The sequence below is a fragment of the Erinaceus europaeus genome, chromosome 16, assembly GCF_950295315.1.
Source record: "Erinaceus europaeus chromosome 16, mEriEur2.1, whole genome shotgun sequence".
NCBI classification, from domain to species: domain Eukaryota; kingdom Metazoa; phylum Chordata; class Mammalia; order Eulipotyphla; family Erinaceidae; genus Erinaceus; species Erinaceus europaeus.
Genome location: NC_080177.1, coordinates 66,427,700 through 66,442,963, shown reverse-complemented (window position 1 = coordinate 66,442,963; position 15,264 = coordinate 66,427,700). Strand labels below are relative to the sequence as shown.

Here is a 15,264-nt window from a genome sequence, read left to right as displayed (position 1 = left end):
TAATGAAAAGTGACCAGATTTAACATGACTCTCCACAGGATCATTGACTCTTTATTTATTTATTTATTGGATAGAAATTGAGAGGGGAGGGGAGATATAGAGAGGGAGAGAGAGATACCTATAGCAGTGCTTCACTGTTCATGAAGGTGGGGACCAGGGCTTGAACATGGATCCTTCTACATTATGATATATGTATTCAATCAACCAGGTGTGTCACCACCTGGCCCCAGACCATTGGTTCTTGGTGACACCAGACATTAATACTAGTGAAAATCAAACTTTGCATTTTCTGTAGCATGAAAAGAATAAACTTTTATTTGAGTTTTGGTTAGTCATTTTATTTTTATCATTTATGCCACAAATAATCTCATTTACAGAGATTCTCTTGGGGATATTACCCATGAGTTTAAGTGGAACACTAATGAAGATATAAATCATTGAAAATTGAAGGAGCAGGTGCTTTGATGTTCTATTTGGAAAGTGGGCTATTCTCTTTAATGTCATTTTATTATTTGAGCAAAGGAAACATCTGGGCTAATTTTTAAAGTGCAAAAAGAAGGAGCCAATGCAGAGAAAAATAGTATAGGAAAGCAAGATGATGAATGCTAGAGAAAAATCTAGGAAGGTCATGTAGAATGCAGGTAAATAGACTAATGTCATGCACAGAGAGAAAGAAGTTTCTCTTCCTCTAGAAGCATAAGTAAACTTGGGGAGAGATTTGCAAGAAAATGGCAGAGGAAACTAAAAGAATTATCATATGTTTTTCTGTAATATTTTCTAAGCAAGGCAACCTGCTCATCTACCCTAGAAAAATCTCTTCCAAAATTCAGGGATTCTCTAAGAAAGTGAATCACAAATAAACTCACAATGGATTAATTTCTCTCACCTCCCCGCAGCTACTCTGCATTTTAGTGCAAGATTTGTCCAAAAGGATAAATGTACCAGTAGAATTCTAGGAAGGTATTGAGGAGAGTAATTTCAAGTCTTCAAACTAGACTTGTAATAAACAGTGACCTACTTATCCTTAAGTTGAGCCAGGTCTTGCCAAAAGGCTCAGTGTGTGCTTCTGTACTGTCCAGGAATTTAGAAAGGTGATATAAGATCCCTGGGTAAAAGATGCAATGTCAGAATAAGCCTAACTTTCACTATTTGTGTCTCTGGGTTATCTTAGGCTGCCATGGTTTAGTATTTTAAAATGTAATCTCTGTAGAACTATGTAAAAGTTTAAAGTCAAACAGAGTGAGAAAAGTGTCTTTTTCTTCATAATGAATTTGTGAACAAAATGTCAGCTACTGCTGAACCTTGCTGCCTACCTCAGTTGAGTCACTAAGTTTGCACACTACCTATTGACCTTGAGGTTTAGCAACTGCAAAGACTGATTTGATCAAAGATGGAACAAACTCTCTTATATTCTGACCTCCAGCAGTCACTTTGCTACTTTTTAGATTTTATTTACTTATTTATTTATTTATTTATTTATTTTGGCATCTAGCAAAATGGTTAAGCCTTTCACAAAGCTGGAAAATTCTCCTGGGTAATTCTCAGAAGCAGATCTAGAAACAATGTAAATCTTTAAGCTACTCTTCTTGTCTGGTGAGAAATTCAAGAAACTGGAATCACTGTTACCATCCATCTTTAGGGCCTTGGAATTGGATGTAAAGAACTGTGCAGCCCAATATTCAATAGGGTTTAATTCATACCTCTTGCCAGAGAGTTCACATGATCTTTTTTTATCTTTATTTATTTATTTGATAGAAACAGCCAGAAATCAAGAGGGAAGGGGGAATAGAGAGAAAGAGAGACAGAAAGACACCTGCAGCACTGCTTCACCACTCATGAAGCTTTCTTCCTGCAGGTGGGGACTGGGGGCTTGAACCTGGGTCCTCATGCATTGTATCACGTGCACTCAGCCAGGTGCGCCACCACCTGGCCCCGAGTTCACATGATCTTATAGATTTTTAGTTATGGTTAAACGGTCTCTAAGTCAATGCAAGGTGTACTTCGTACTTTACAGAGCCTAAAGTTCATGCTTAAATGATGCTAAACACTCTAGTTAACTCTAAGCATTATTCAGCCCCTATAAATAAAGAGAGAAAGGAATGTTGATTCTTTATATTCTTACTGTAGACTCCATAGAATAAGTGTGTGTTTAGTCTCCTTTTTAGGAATACAAAAAAAAAGATGGGTAAGTAGTCAGTAGTAAGTTAACTTTCCCAGATATAATGCAAGACTCCTTATTATTTTCCCCTATCTATAATAAAGGAGAAAGTCAGAGGCTTACTGAAAGGAGTTCTGGAATCCTGATGTACTGCCTGTGCTAAACTTTACCTGAGACCTCTGCTCATGGGAAAGAACCATTATCACTTGTTTGTGTTCAAGAAAATGATTTATTGTCAAGATAGGACCATCCCCAAATAGCTCAAGTAAGACGCTCACAAATGACCTCACTGTTTACCAAACACAAAGTTAGACACAGGTACTCTAAATTCCCCTTCTCAGTCTGTACCTGAACCGTTTACCCCAACAGACCAGTCTGGACAAAACACCTGCTAATCTGATTCATTCAAATTCCCAAGTTTTCTCTGACCCTACAGATTCCTGAAATTTCATCCATCCTTAGTTGCAGGTTATATATATATATATATATATATATATATATATATATATATAAATATATATATAAATATATATATAAATATATATATATATATATAAATATATATATTTATATATATAAATATATATATAAATATATATATTTAGTCTTTATTTATTTATTGGATCGAGACAGCCAGAAATCAAGAGGGAAAGGGGAAATAAGAAGAGAGACAGAGACACTTGCAGCACTGCTTCGCCACTCTCAATGCTTTCCTCCTGCAGGTGGGGACCTGGAGCTCGAACCTGGGTCCTTATACATTGTAACATGTGCATTCAGCCAGATGTGCAACAACCCAACCCCAGGTGACATCTTTTTTTTAAATTTCTTTATTAGGGAATTAATATTTTACATTCGACAGTAAATACAATAGTTTGTACATGCATAACATTTCTCAGTTTTCCATATAATAATACAACCCTCACTAGGTCCTTTATCATCCAATGAAGCTAGTTCCTTTCTTTTCTTTTCTTTTCTTTTCTTTTCTTTTCTTTTCTACCAGAGCACTGTTCAGCTCTGGTTTATGATGGTGTGGGATTTGAACCTGGGACTTTGGAGCCTCAGGAATGAGAGTCTGTTTGCATAACCATTATGCTATCTACCCTCAAGGTGATATCTTTTAAAGGACCCCACATGCACTGAAAATCAGCTAACCACAAAGATGAACACCTCCATTACCCATTTCTCGCATGAACCCTCCCACACAATTCTTTCAAGTCCTGTTCACTCCACACTAGAAAAGTTCCTTTCAGCTTGACTTCTGAGATGTTTAGAGCAGTCTTCTACCATAGTAGTCTCATTTAAATAAAAATCTCTCTTCATTAAGGTTCTGGTTTGCTTTTATCTGACAACATTTATATTGATTTAGCGATCAATTTAAAGGTGTATTTCTTCATAGTGTATAGGTTTGTCCACATCGGTATTACTAGTCAAGAGTCAAGGTCCCCATGACTAAATAATCTAAACACGTATCTGCTGCCTCAAGATTCAAAACACTTTGAACTTCTTTGATTTGTGTCTAACTTTGTATTGCGAAAGAGGGCACATTGTAACCTGAGGTTGTTATGAAACTGTCACATCACACAAAGGATAGTGAGGCGACAGTGTTTTAAAGCATGGTAACCAGCAGGATAGCATGGTGGAGAGAGGACCATTACTGGCCTCGGGATCAGACATCCCATGTTCCAATCTCACAACTAAGTGACCTTTGAAAGATGACTTATTCTCCTTGGGGCCTCTGTAATTTTATCTGTAAAATGAGGGGATTGAACTTCATGATCTCTAACCTCCCTTCCATCTCTAGAAGTCTATGATTCTAAAACAATTTAGAGTAAATCATAAAGATGGACCTTCAGGCAGTCAGACCAGCAAAGGTGACTGCAATGAGGGTTACATGGTGTTATAGCCAGGACCGTAATGAGATTTGTAATTAAATATAACAACATGGGGTCATAATCAGATCTCATGCTTCAGAAACCACATTAATCATGATAGAGATCAGGTAGGTCACTCTCCCCAGATGCAATAGGGACTTTGCAATGGAAAGTGAAGCATCTCTCCTCCCTCCCTCCTTCTCTTCAGAGCTGGGCAGTTTGAGTTGCTTTAGAGGAGAGTCTGAGCTGGGCAGAAAGACTTGCTTGAGCTTTTATCCTATGCTGCACTTTAGTTTTGCCTCAGTAACATGAGCCATTTAGATTTATGTTTCCAAACTTTTCCAAAGCTTCTCTAAACAAAGAAGAAAATCTCAGACATAGAGAGGAAGTTCAAGGCCCCCAAAGGCTTCCAAACCATCTATCAAGTTCTTAATGTCTTTGAGAGAGAGAGAGAGAGAGAGAGAGCTGGATAGTTATGCCTACTCCATATTTTGTAGGCTTCTGTCTGAAACTTATAATATTTAAATTAACCTATCACATCATAAAGTCAATGATCCTTAAACAGTGTAAAGTTTTGTTTGTGACTAGAAGAGACTGTAGAAAGAAGAGTGGGTGACAGTGCAAAAAGCAGATAGAGTTGTACCCCAGGGGAATTCTTCTAAACATGGTATTCTATTCTATGATCCTTATACTTAGAAATTTCCTGTGTCTGTAGTAATATTTAGTCAAATCTATATGTGTGTGTATGATTGTTAAAAGAGCAGGTGTTGGCTGAGGGAGACAGAAAAACAAATGAAGAGTGAGTAGAGGGAAGGATGACTTTATTTAAAAAAAAAAAAAAAAACTTGGCTTCTAGGCCAAGGAGAAAGAAGGAAAAGCAGACACAAAAAGGCCTCAGACTCCTTGGGACTCACATCAAAAGTAGCAGATCTCCTAAGCCTGAGGCAAGCCCCGAGGCACAGAGACAATAAGATGGCACAGTTGAATAAATGTCTCAAACCCTGCCCTGTCTGATTCTAAACGAGCACTTTGCTCAATGCAATGCATGCCAACACTATATAAGATGTGTCATTTAGCCACATTTAATTATTTCTATATACATCAAGCACGCACATACACACAACACAGAGAGAGAGAGAGATACCATTATCAAGATCACTTTCAAAACTCCAGCTGAGATCTAGCCCCACCATCATCTACATCTGATTCTGTTCAAAGACCCCAGACTCCTTCAGAAAGGTCAGATGGGTTTAACATACAGCTCTCCCTTCAAGGGCTACCTTGGTGCACCCTATGATCTTCTTCCCTTTCAAATCAGAACCTTTTTTTAGCACTTGCCTTAAAAAAGAAGTGGGGCAGGGGTAGATAGCATAATGGTTATGCAAAGAGACTCTCACGCCTGAGGTTCCGGAGTCCCAGGTTCAATCTTCTGCACCACCACAAGCCAGAGCTGAGCAGTGCTCTGGTAAAATAAAAAATAAAAATAAATAAATAAATAAATACATAGAATTAGTACAGCTCAACAACAAGAAAAAAGAATAAACAAATTTAAAAAATAAGAAGTGGATTTGAACTAGTAACAGTTCCTAACTTCAAGTATACAAAGTTAAATAGCTGGTGAGAGAGCACTTCAATTCAATAGATTTATAAATCTCCACACCAGCTCAATCTAGGAGTAGAATCTAGGGGAAAAAAAAAATCTTTCTTGGTGCCTGCTTCTCTGAAAAAGTGGATGTTAAATTGTCACATAATAACCTGAAGTTGACTCCAGTAACTCAAGACAGTATAATCTACCTCAAAGTGGCACAAACTAGACATCATAAAGAGACAGCAAAATAAAAGTCGGTCATTATTCTTACTGAACAGTTAAGTGCTGTTTGAGTATTTGAAATAATATTTTTTATCTAAGCTATTCTTTAAAAAAATATTTGCTTTATCTAACATTTTATTTATTTAATGGATATAGATAGAGATAAATCAGGTGGGATGGGGAGATAGAAAAGGAAAGAGACAGAGAGATACCTTCAGCACTTCTTCACCACTCTTGAAGCTTTCTCCCCAGAAGGTAGGTTCTGGGGGCTTGATCCTGTATCCTTACATACTGTTACATGTATGCTCAACTAAGTATACCACCACCCAGTCTCCTCTATAAACTATTCTTTTTTTTTTTCTCTCCAGGGTTATTGCTGGGCTCGGTGCCTGCACCATGAATCCACCACTCCTGGAGGCCATTTTCCCCCCTTTTTGTTGCCCTTGTTGTTGTAGCCTCGTTGTAGTTATTATTATTGCCAGAGTTGATATTGTTTGTTGTTGGATAGGACAGAGAGAAACGGAGAGAGGAGGGGAAGACAGAGAGGGGGACAGAAAGATAGACACCTGCAGACCTGCTTCACTGCCTGTGAAGCTACTCCCCTGCAGGTGGGGAGCCGGGGGCTCGAACTAGGATCCTTACCCCGGTCCCTGGGCTTTGTGCCACATGCGTTTAACCCACTGCGCCACATGCGCTTAACCCACTGCGCCACTGCCTGACCCTCTCTATAAACTATTCTTAAGTAACTGACCCACTGGGGCTGGGTGGTAGCACGCCTGTGTGGGAGCACATGTTACAGTGCAGAAGGACCTAGATGCGAGCCCCTACTCCCCACCTTTAGGGGGAAAAGCTTTGTGAATGGTGAAGCAATGCTGCAGGTGTCTCTGTCTCTTTCCTTCTATATCACCCCATTCCCTGTCAATTTCTGTCTCTATCCAACAAATAAAGATAATTCAAAAACAAAAATCTTAAGGTAACTGAACCATTGTAAAAACCAATATAGTTCTGATCTTATGATCAGGTTTCAGAAAATTCAACCTTATAAATTAGCCTGTAAGTGTGAAGAGGAAAAATCAACAAATCTAGTTATAGTCTTCTCGGGTAAGGAATGCTTTCACTTAATTTTACACACATTATGTGGTAATTCATTTTGGGGGTATTTTTTTACATATCCCTAGACATGTATTCAGAATAATGGTTCTTTCTTCTGAAGATGCCCACATTGCAGTCCTCACCACCTATGAATATGCTGTTACAAAACGAAAGATCATTGAGACTGCAGATAGAACTAACTTTACTGGGCCGGCTGCTGGCACACCTGGTTGAGCGCACATCTTACACTGAGCAAGGCCCCAAGGTCGAGTCCCTGGTCCCCACTTGCAGGGGGAAAGCTGTGTGAGTGGTGAAACAGGGTTGCAGATATCTCTCTGTCTCTCTCCCTCTCTATTTTCCCCTTCCTTCTTGATTTCTGGCTGTCTCTAGCCAATAAATAAATAAAGATATATATTTTTTAAAAAGGATAAACATTATTAACCAAATAGTCTTGAAGTGGGAAATATTATCTTGAGTGACTCCAATATAAGTAAAATGGCAACAACATGGAAAGGCTGCAATCCAGGGCACCGGGTGGTTAAGCACCAGGCTGAGTGTACACATCACCATGCACTAAGAACTGGGTTTGAGCCCTTGCTCCTCACCTGCAAGGAGGACATTTCACGAGTGCTAAAGCAGGTCTGCCAGTGTCTTATCTTTCTCTCTCCGTCTCTATATTCCCATCCTCTCTCAGTTTCTTTCTGTTCTGTCAAAACAAAATAGAATGGAAAAAAAAAATTAGCCCCACCTGAAGTAGGGAAGTTTTACAAGTGGTAAAGCAAGTCTGCAAGTGTCTCTCTTGCTCCCTGTCCCTCCCTTCCTTCTTGATATCTCTCTGTCTCTATCCAATACATAAATCAATCAATAAAATATATTTTTTTAATTTAAAGGAAAAAATGACCACTGGGGAGGATTCAGAGCACTGGCACTGAATCCCAGCAATAGCACTGATGGCAAATTAGAAAAATAAAAATAAAAAATAAGGGGCCCAAGCAGTGGCAAATACGGTGCAAAGTGCAAGAACCTGCATAAGGATCCTGGTTCGAGCTACTGGTTCCCCACCTGCAGTGGGGGGTGGGGAGGTCCACTTCAAAAGTGGTGAATTAGGTCTCTGGATGTCTATTTTTCTCTCCCTCTCTGTCTTCCTTTCCTCTCTCAATTTCCCTCTGTCCTATCCAGGAACAATAACAACAACAAGGGCACCCCACAATGATCCTGGGTCCATACTCCCAGAGGGATAGAGAATAGGGAAGTTATGAAGGGAGAGAATTGGATATGGAGTTCTGGAGAATTGTATGGAAATGTGCCCCCCTTTTATCCTATAGTCTTGTCAATATTTCCATTTTAATCTCAAATGACCTTTTTTAAATAATATTTTTATTTTTTTACTATTGGATAGAGACAAAGAGAAACTGAGATGGGAGGTAGAGATGAAAAGGGAGAAAAACAGAGAGACACCTACAGCCTTGCTTCACCACCTGTGAAGTTTTCCCCCGAAGGTGGGAACCTTAATATTTCCATTTTATAAATAAAAATCTTAAAAATAAAACAAAACAATGGACTACAGCAGCAGTGGATTTGCAGACACCGAGCCCCAGCAATAATCCTGGAGGCAATAAATATATATATATATATATATATATATATATAAATATAATATAATATAGGAGACCATCGAATGTTTATTATTAATATCATTAGATTGATTCATTTTGGGGTATTTTGTTATTGTTGTCATCACTAGGTATTCGAGATTCCAAATCAACTTTTTTCAGATGTAGAGAGACAGAGAGATGGAAGGAGAGAAAGACACATAGCATCACAGAAAGGGAAACACAAAGCAGAACGTGGACTGTGTTTAGTGTATTGCACTGAAGTAAAGGACTCTGGGCAGGAGGGGTTTGAGGGATTCAGGTACTGGTGGAAGATGGTGGAGGAGGACCTAGGCTAGTAGTGAGAGTGTTTTGCAGAAAACTGAGAAATTTTATACATGTACCCAAAACTGTATTTACTGTAAACCATTAATATCCCAAATAAATTTAAAGAAAAGAAACAAGGTAAAGGCAAGGATGAAAGAAAGAAAAAAGGAAAGGAAGGAAGAAAGAAAAGAAAGAAAGATAGAAAGAAAGAAAGAAAGAAAGAAAGAAAGAAAGAAAGAAAAACTCAAAGCTACCCCCACAGGTTGGAGCTGGACTAGAACTTGGCCAGACATATGAAAAAATAGCAGCAATCTTGCTAAAGACCCTTAGCCCAATGTTGTTGGCTTTGAGGACACAGGAAGAGAACGAAAAACCAAAGAATCTGGGTGATTTCTAGGAGCTGAAATTAACAAGTTGAAAACTAATACATGTTGGGGAACATTCATATCAGATATCCTTGAGTTTAGGCTTACTATCTAAGCCAGTACCTGACTGTTTCTAGTAAGCTATCTCAACATTTTTCAGACATAGCTGGGTTAGCAGGCCACAGTGTTAAGGGTAGCCAAAGCTCAAGATATTTAATGTCTCAACTTTAGATATGGAAGAAGGTTTTCAGTAGCTACTGATAAGCAGAAGTCATTTGTATGCTGAGTTTAAACCTGATATTTTTAGACTCAGTTACCACATCCTTGGTTTAAGTTGTTTAGTCATTTACCCATTCTGTGTTCTGCTTCCCACCCAAGTCTACCACTTTGTATCTGAAATGCTTGATGTTTTATAAACCTTGTTTATAAAAGGACTCTGGGCCTGAAGGAATCACCTTTTTGAGCCATTGTGACTTCTATGATGGTGTGAGTCAATGAAAGGACACTTCCAGGCTTTCAGACACAAAACTCTAGTCTCTTTGAGTAAGCTTCTGGGCATCCTGTTTCTCCAGCCCCAACAATGTGACCAATAGACAAGTTGTATGAGATAGGGGCTAGGCAGTGGCACATCCGCTTAAGCACACACAGTAACTACGCAGAAGGACCTGTACAAGGAAATGGATTTGAGCCCTGGCTCCCCACCTGCAAGGGAGAGTCACTTCACAAGTGATAAAGCATGTCTGCAGGTGTCTGTCTACCTTTCTAACTATCTATCTATCTATCTATCTATCTACCCCTCCCCTTAGTTTCTCTCTGTCCTAGTGAATAAAATAAAAGGAAACAATGACCACCAGAAGCAGTGTAGTATTGGCACTGAGCCCCACTGACAACCAGGGAAGCAAAGAAAAAGAGAGACAGAAAGGGATAGAGAAGCAGCTGAAGTAGCTAACAGTAGCTCAGATAAGAAGCAGAAAGCCACAGACACAGCTAAAATAGAGCCACAGATAGCTGAAGAAGTGTCTGGTTGGTGAGAGGAAAACACAAAACCACCAACTAGGAAAAAAAAAAAAACATAGTGTGGGGAGACCACAAGCCACAATACTCCTGAGAGTGGAGTAGGAGGCATAAAACCACTAAGTGGTCAAGTACAGAACCCTGAGAGCTCTGAAAACTAGATGATCCCCACAAGTACTTCTAAAGACATCATTTAATTCTCAGATTAACTTTATATTAAAAACAAACAAACAAACAACAAAAACCAAGCCAGAGTCACTCTGAAAGGTTAAATTCATTCTGAGTAACTTTAGAAGGGAAGAAATTAAAGCTTATTTAGGACTGTTTTAACTGCCAGGCCATTTGAATTTTCATATTTTACCCATTTAATCTATAGCTACAGTTTTCAGAGAAAGTCAGAGACAGAGAGCGAATGGAACCACAGCATGGAGGGTTCCTTCAGTGCAGTGGGTGTCAGGTTTGAACCTGCATTATGCTCGTGGCAAAGCAGTGCACTATACACTTGAGCCAATTTACCTACCTGACAGCCATTTTTGATCTTTTTGTTGTTGTTGTTGTTGTTGCCTATAAATATTTTGCTTACATAAGAGTCATGCATTATTCTTTTTGAAAAAAATGGTTTTATTTATTTATTACTGGATAGAGACAAAGAGAAATTGAGAGGAGAGGGAAAGAGACAGAGAGAGAAGTATAGCTCTAATTCACCACTCATGAAGTTTTCCCTCTACAGGTGAGAAACAGGGTCTTGAACCTGGGTCCTTGTACACTGTAATGTGTGCACTTAATCAGGTGCCCTACAACCTGTCCCCCTGCTTTATTCTTATATATGAAAAAAAAATTGAATGTAAATCTCTGTGAAGACAAGGACATGTATAGCTTGAAAACGAATATCCTTTGGTTTCTGTGACACTGCTTCCTCCTAATTGTCTCTTTCTCATACTGACCATATCTCATATTCCTCCTCCAGTTTCCTCTTCCTATTATATATTTTTTCAGGGTTACTCTCAGCAAATTTTCTGTTCACTTTTTTTAAAACTTCATTTCTTTATTTTATCTGATAGGACAGAGAGAAGTTGAGAGGGAAGGGGAGACAGAGAAGGAGAGAGACAGAGAGACACCTGCAGCCTTGCTTCATCACCCATGAAGCTTTCTCCCTGCAGGTGGGGACCAGAGGCTCAAACTTGGGTCCTTATGCATGATAATATATTCATTTAAAAAGGTATGCCACTACCTGGCCCCCAGCAATTTTTGTTTTCTTTTTCTAAGTCTTATGTGAAATCCAGCAAGCTGGTAGCTTGTTGCTCTGTACATGCTGATGACCTAGGATTTCCTTCTGAGATTCTGACTCACATTTCAGTCATTGAATGCCCCCATCACATCAAAAGCTCAAAACAAAACATAATCACTACTTCCTTCTACAATGAAGGTCTAACTTGTCCTCTATTCTTCACTTCATGGGTTGTAAGACAATTTATAAAGTTGTTCAGACCAGAAAGTAAGCACTGTCCTCTAAATCCCATAATCATGACACTATAATAACAGGGAAAAGCACTTTCTTTAGGACTTACATTTTACTACCACATTCTATAGCTACTATTGCTGGAAACAAGCACTGTAAAATTCAGCAACACAAGGCTAGGCAGTGAAGCAGTCATGAGTACAGATCACCCTTTATAAGGACTCAAGTTCAAGCCCACAGTCCACACCTGCAGGGGGGAAGCTTCATAATTGGTGAAACAGTATTGCAGATGTCTCACTTCCTCTCTCTTTCTATATCTCCCCACTCCCCTCTCACTTTCCCTCTTATAACATAAAAAGCGAGAGAGAGAGAGAGGAGAGAGGGAAAGAGAGAGAAATGGCCACACGGATCAGTGGACTCCTGGTGCACACACTGAATCCCTGCCATAACCCTGGCAGCAAAACCAAAACAAAATAAAATTAAATAAGCTATTCCATTGTGCTCTCTTATTCTGATTCAAGAATTTAGATAGAAGACAAGGAAGGGGACTTTTCTTCGCTTCATAGTAAAAATATGCAACCTCTGATTCAAAGAGCAGGGATGACTCCATGTTTGGGTTGGCATCACTGAAAGATAACACACATTGTTCCAGCTATCTTTGGAAAGCATATTTTGAAACAAGCACAATACTGCTATGAATGTTCTCTCTGATGATTTCTGTCACATTGTAATTGTTAAGAAATTTACTCCCATCATTACTTTAAAAAGTCTGGCAGTTATGAAGCCAGGGAGGTGGCTTACTAAGTACAGCATGTTCCTTGTTTATGTGAGGTCTCAAATTTCAATCTCCAGCACCATATATGACCAAGTGATGCTTTTGTGTGTGTGCATCTCTCTTCTCTATTTTTAATTCGTTTTTATTTACTTGTTATTGGATAAAGACAGAGAGAAATTTAAAAGGGTGGGGAAGATAGAGAGAAAGGGACACAGAGACATCTTCAGCCCTACTTAACCTTTCCCCCTGCAGGTGGGAACCAGGGCTTGAACCTGGGCCCTTGTGCATTGTAATGTGTGCGCTGAACCAGATATGGCACTACCTGGCCCCTTCTCTTTCCTCTCTTCCCCTCTCCTCTGCTGTCCCTTCCTTTTCTCTCCTCTCAATCATAAATAAATCTTTTAAAAAGTGTGTCAGTTATTTGATATCATCTGATGCATTAATAATGAACCACACACAACATAATTTTTAATAGTTTGCTTCATGTATTTTAGTAATTGTCCTTTGTAATTTATATAATTTTGATTTATGCATTAAAAACATGGGATTGAGAGAAAGACCTCAGATCATTAATGGGATTCAATGCTAACAACAGGTTAGAATCTTCTACGTGATTTTGAATCACTAACTAAATATATAGCAGAAATAAAAGTTTACCAACATCTAATTATAAATTCTAGTTATACAGAATTTTAAAAAAAATATAGATCAGCTTACTTGCCACAAATTCCAACTAAATACAGTAGTATTCCCTTAGGCTAAAGCTATATTGTGTCATGTTTATTTAGGTCCATATTTTATTAGTGTTCAGCAAGCCCATATAACCATGTAATAATTGAAAAATAAGTAAAACATTATATTGCTCCTACTTTGTGAAGCACTGACAGGTCAAGACTCCATTGGTAGAGGATAAACAAATCTAGAGAATGTTTGTTGAATGCTATAAGTTTCAGAGAGTGGTGATTCCACATCATATTGATAAACCATATATAAAAAGAAAACAGAAAGAAGGGAAGTAAGAATAAAAGAACAAATTTTGTGTCTTATGGTCAGAGTAGATGAGGAAATTCTTGGTTAAACCAAATAGGGAAGATTTCTTGGTAATAGGGTATCATCCTGCTTGGTAGGTTGCTGAGAAGAATGAGGAGAATTTTGTGTTTTCCATTCTTTCTAATGATTACCACATTAGTCTGATCTTGTCTACTATCCTCAATACACATCTGTGGAAATGAAGGTCCAAAGAAGTAAATGGCATGCCTGAGGCCAGCCAGCTGTTGGATGAGCCAGGCCATAACTGGAACCAGGATCTTGGCTCCCAGTCAAAGTCTGTTCCCACTCCCCCACCAGGCCAATTAATTAAGAGTGTGCAGGTGCCTGCCTGCATTAAAAAGAGCAAAAATGATAAATGAGAAGGTCATTTGCATACTGGTTGTTGGAATAAGTTATCCAAATGGCAAGGGGGATGAGACAAATACTTCTTCATAGTTCTGTTTCAATAAGCATTCTTGCTATATCTTTGGTATCTAACCTCTCTGAGAAGATCTTCATACTGTCACTTAGCTCGGAAATCTCCATGGGATTTGTGGTCAGGTCAGATTTGGGGAAAAGTATGACACTTGATAAGATGCAGAGCAGGAATTAGTCTGACAGGTGAATAGGAAGCAAGTGGTTAAGTGAGATGTGATTTTTCTACCCTTTCCACTGAGAAACCAACGATCAGGGTAAGAGCCTATCAGTTGACTTAGAACAATTAGGCATAGGCAAGTATTTTCCATTCACATTTACAAGTTGAAAAGTTTTTCTCTTCCTAGAACAATCACTTATAACAAAGCAGATGAGAACCCCCACAGGATTTTTGTTTGTTTGTTTTTCTTTTTGGTTGTGTTTTTCTTTTTGGTTGTGTTTTTGTTTTTGTTTGTTTGTTTTATTTTTCATTTTATTTTAATTTATTTTTTAAAAGGAAACACTGACAAAACCATAGGATAAGAGGGGTACAACTCCACACAATTCCCACCACCAGATCTCCATATCCTATCTCCTCCCCTGATAGCTTTTCTATTCTTTAACCCTCTGGGAATATGGACCCAGGGTCATTGTGGGATGCAGAAGGTGGAAGGCCTGGCTTCTGTAATTGCTTCTCTGCTGAACATGGGTGTTGACAGGTCGCTCCAAACTCCCAGGATTTTTAATTTGGTTGGGTGTTCGTTTGTTTTTCGGTTTCTTATCTTTTGTCTTGGGTTCTTCATGTTAAGTCTGACTTAATGTAATTTCCTGATCAGAAAATAGAGCCTTCTGATCATAGAGGGGCCAAGAGGATGAGAAAAGACATAAGGCTTTATTTATTTTGCATGCAGGATTTCATGACTCTCAGGCTGAGTTTTTTCAGATATATGGGGGGGGGGGGTTCACCACAGCACTGTAGCTTCCTCCATGTCCTGACATTCCTTGCACAGGGGCCATGCTAATCTTCTCTGTGTTGTTCCAATTTTAGTATATGTGCTGCTGAAGCGAGCACACAAGTCCTGACATTCCTATGAACTTCTGAGGTTCAACCCTGGGCCCTGCACATGGCAAAGCACATGCTCTACCAGATGGAAGAGCTCACTGGTCCACAAAGACTAATCTCAGCTATATGTGCATCCTAGAGTGGCTATCAAAATAGAACTTGTAGTTGTGGACTGCACGCCCTCTTCCTTTCCATTAGAAAGTTTGGTGTTAGATTTACATATCTCAAGAAGGAAATGGAAATGGTAGGAATGACTTTAGATAATAGTCATCTCAATCTGTACCATCCTGTGCTT

At 38.9% G+C, this 15,264-nt stretch overlaps 1 non-coding gene across 1 annotated transcript; it reads right to left on the bottom strand.

The window, feature by feature from the left end:
• Positions 1–14,873: 14,873 nt before the first annotated feature.
• On the bottom strand, positions 14,874–14,978 carry LOC132533596 (U6 spliceosomal RNA). The gene has a single exon (XR_009545459.1). It is a non-coding gene; the product is annotated as a U6 spliceosomal RNA (small nuclear RNA).
• Positions 14,979–15,264: the final 286 nt, after the last annotated feature.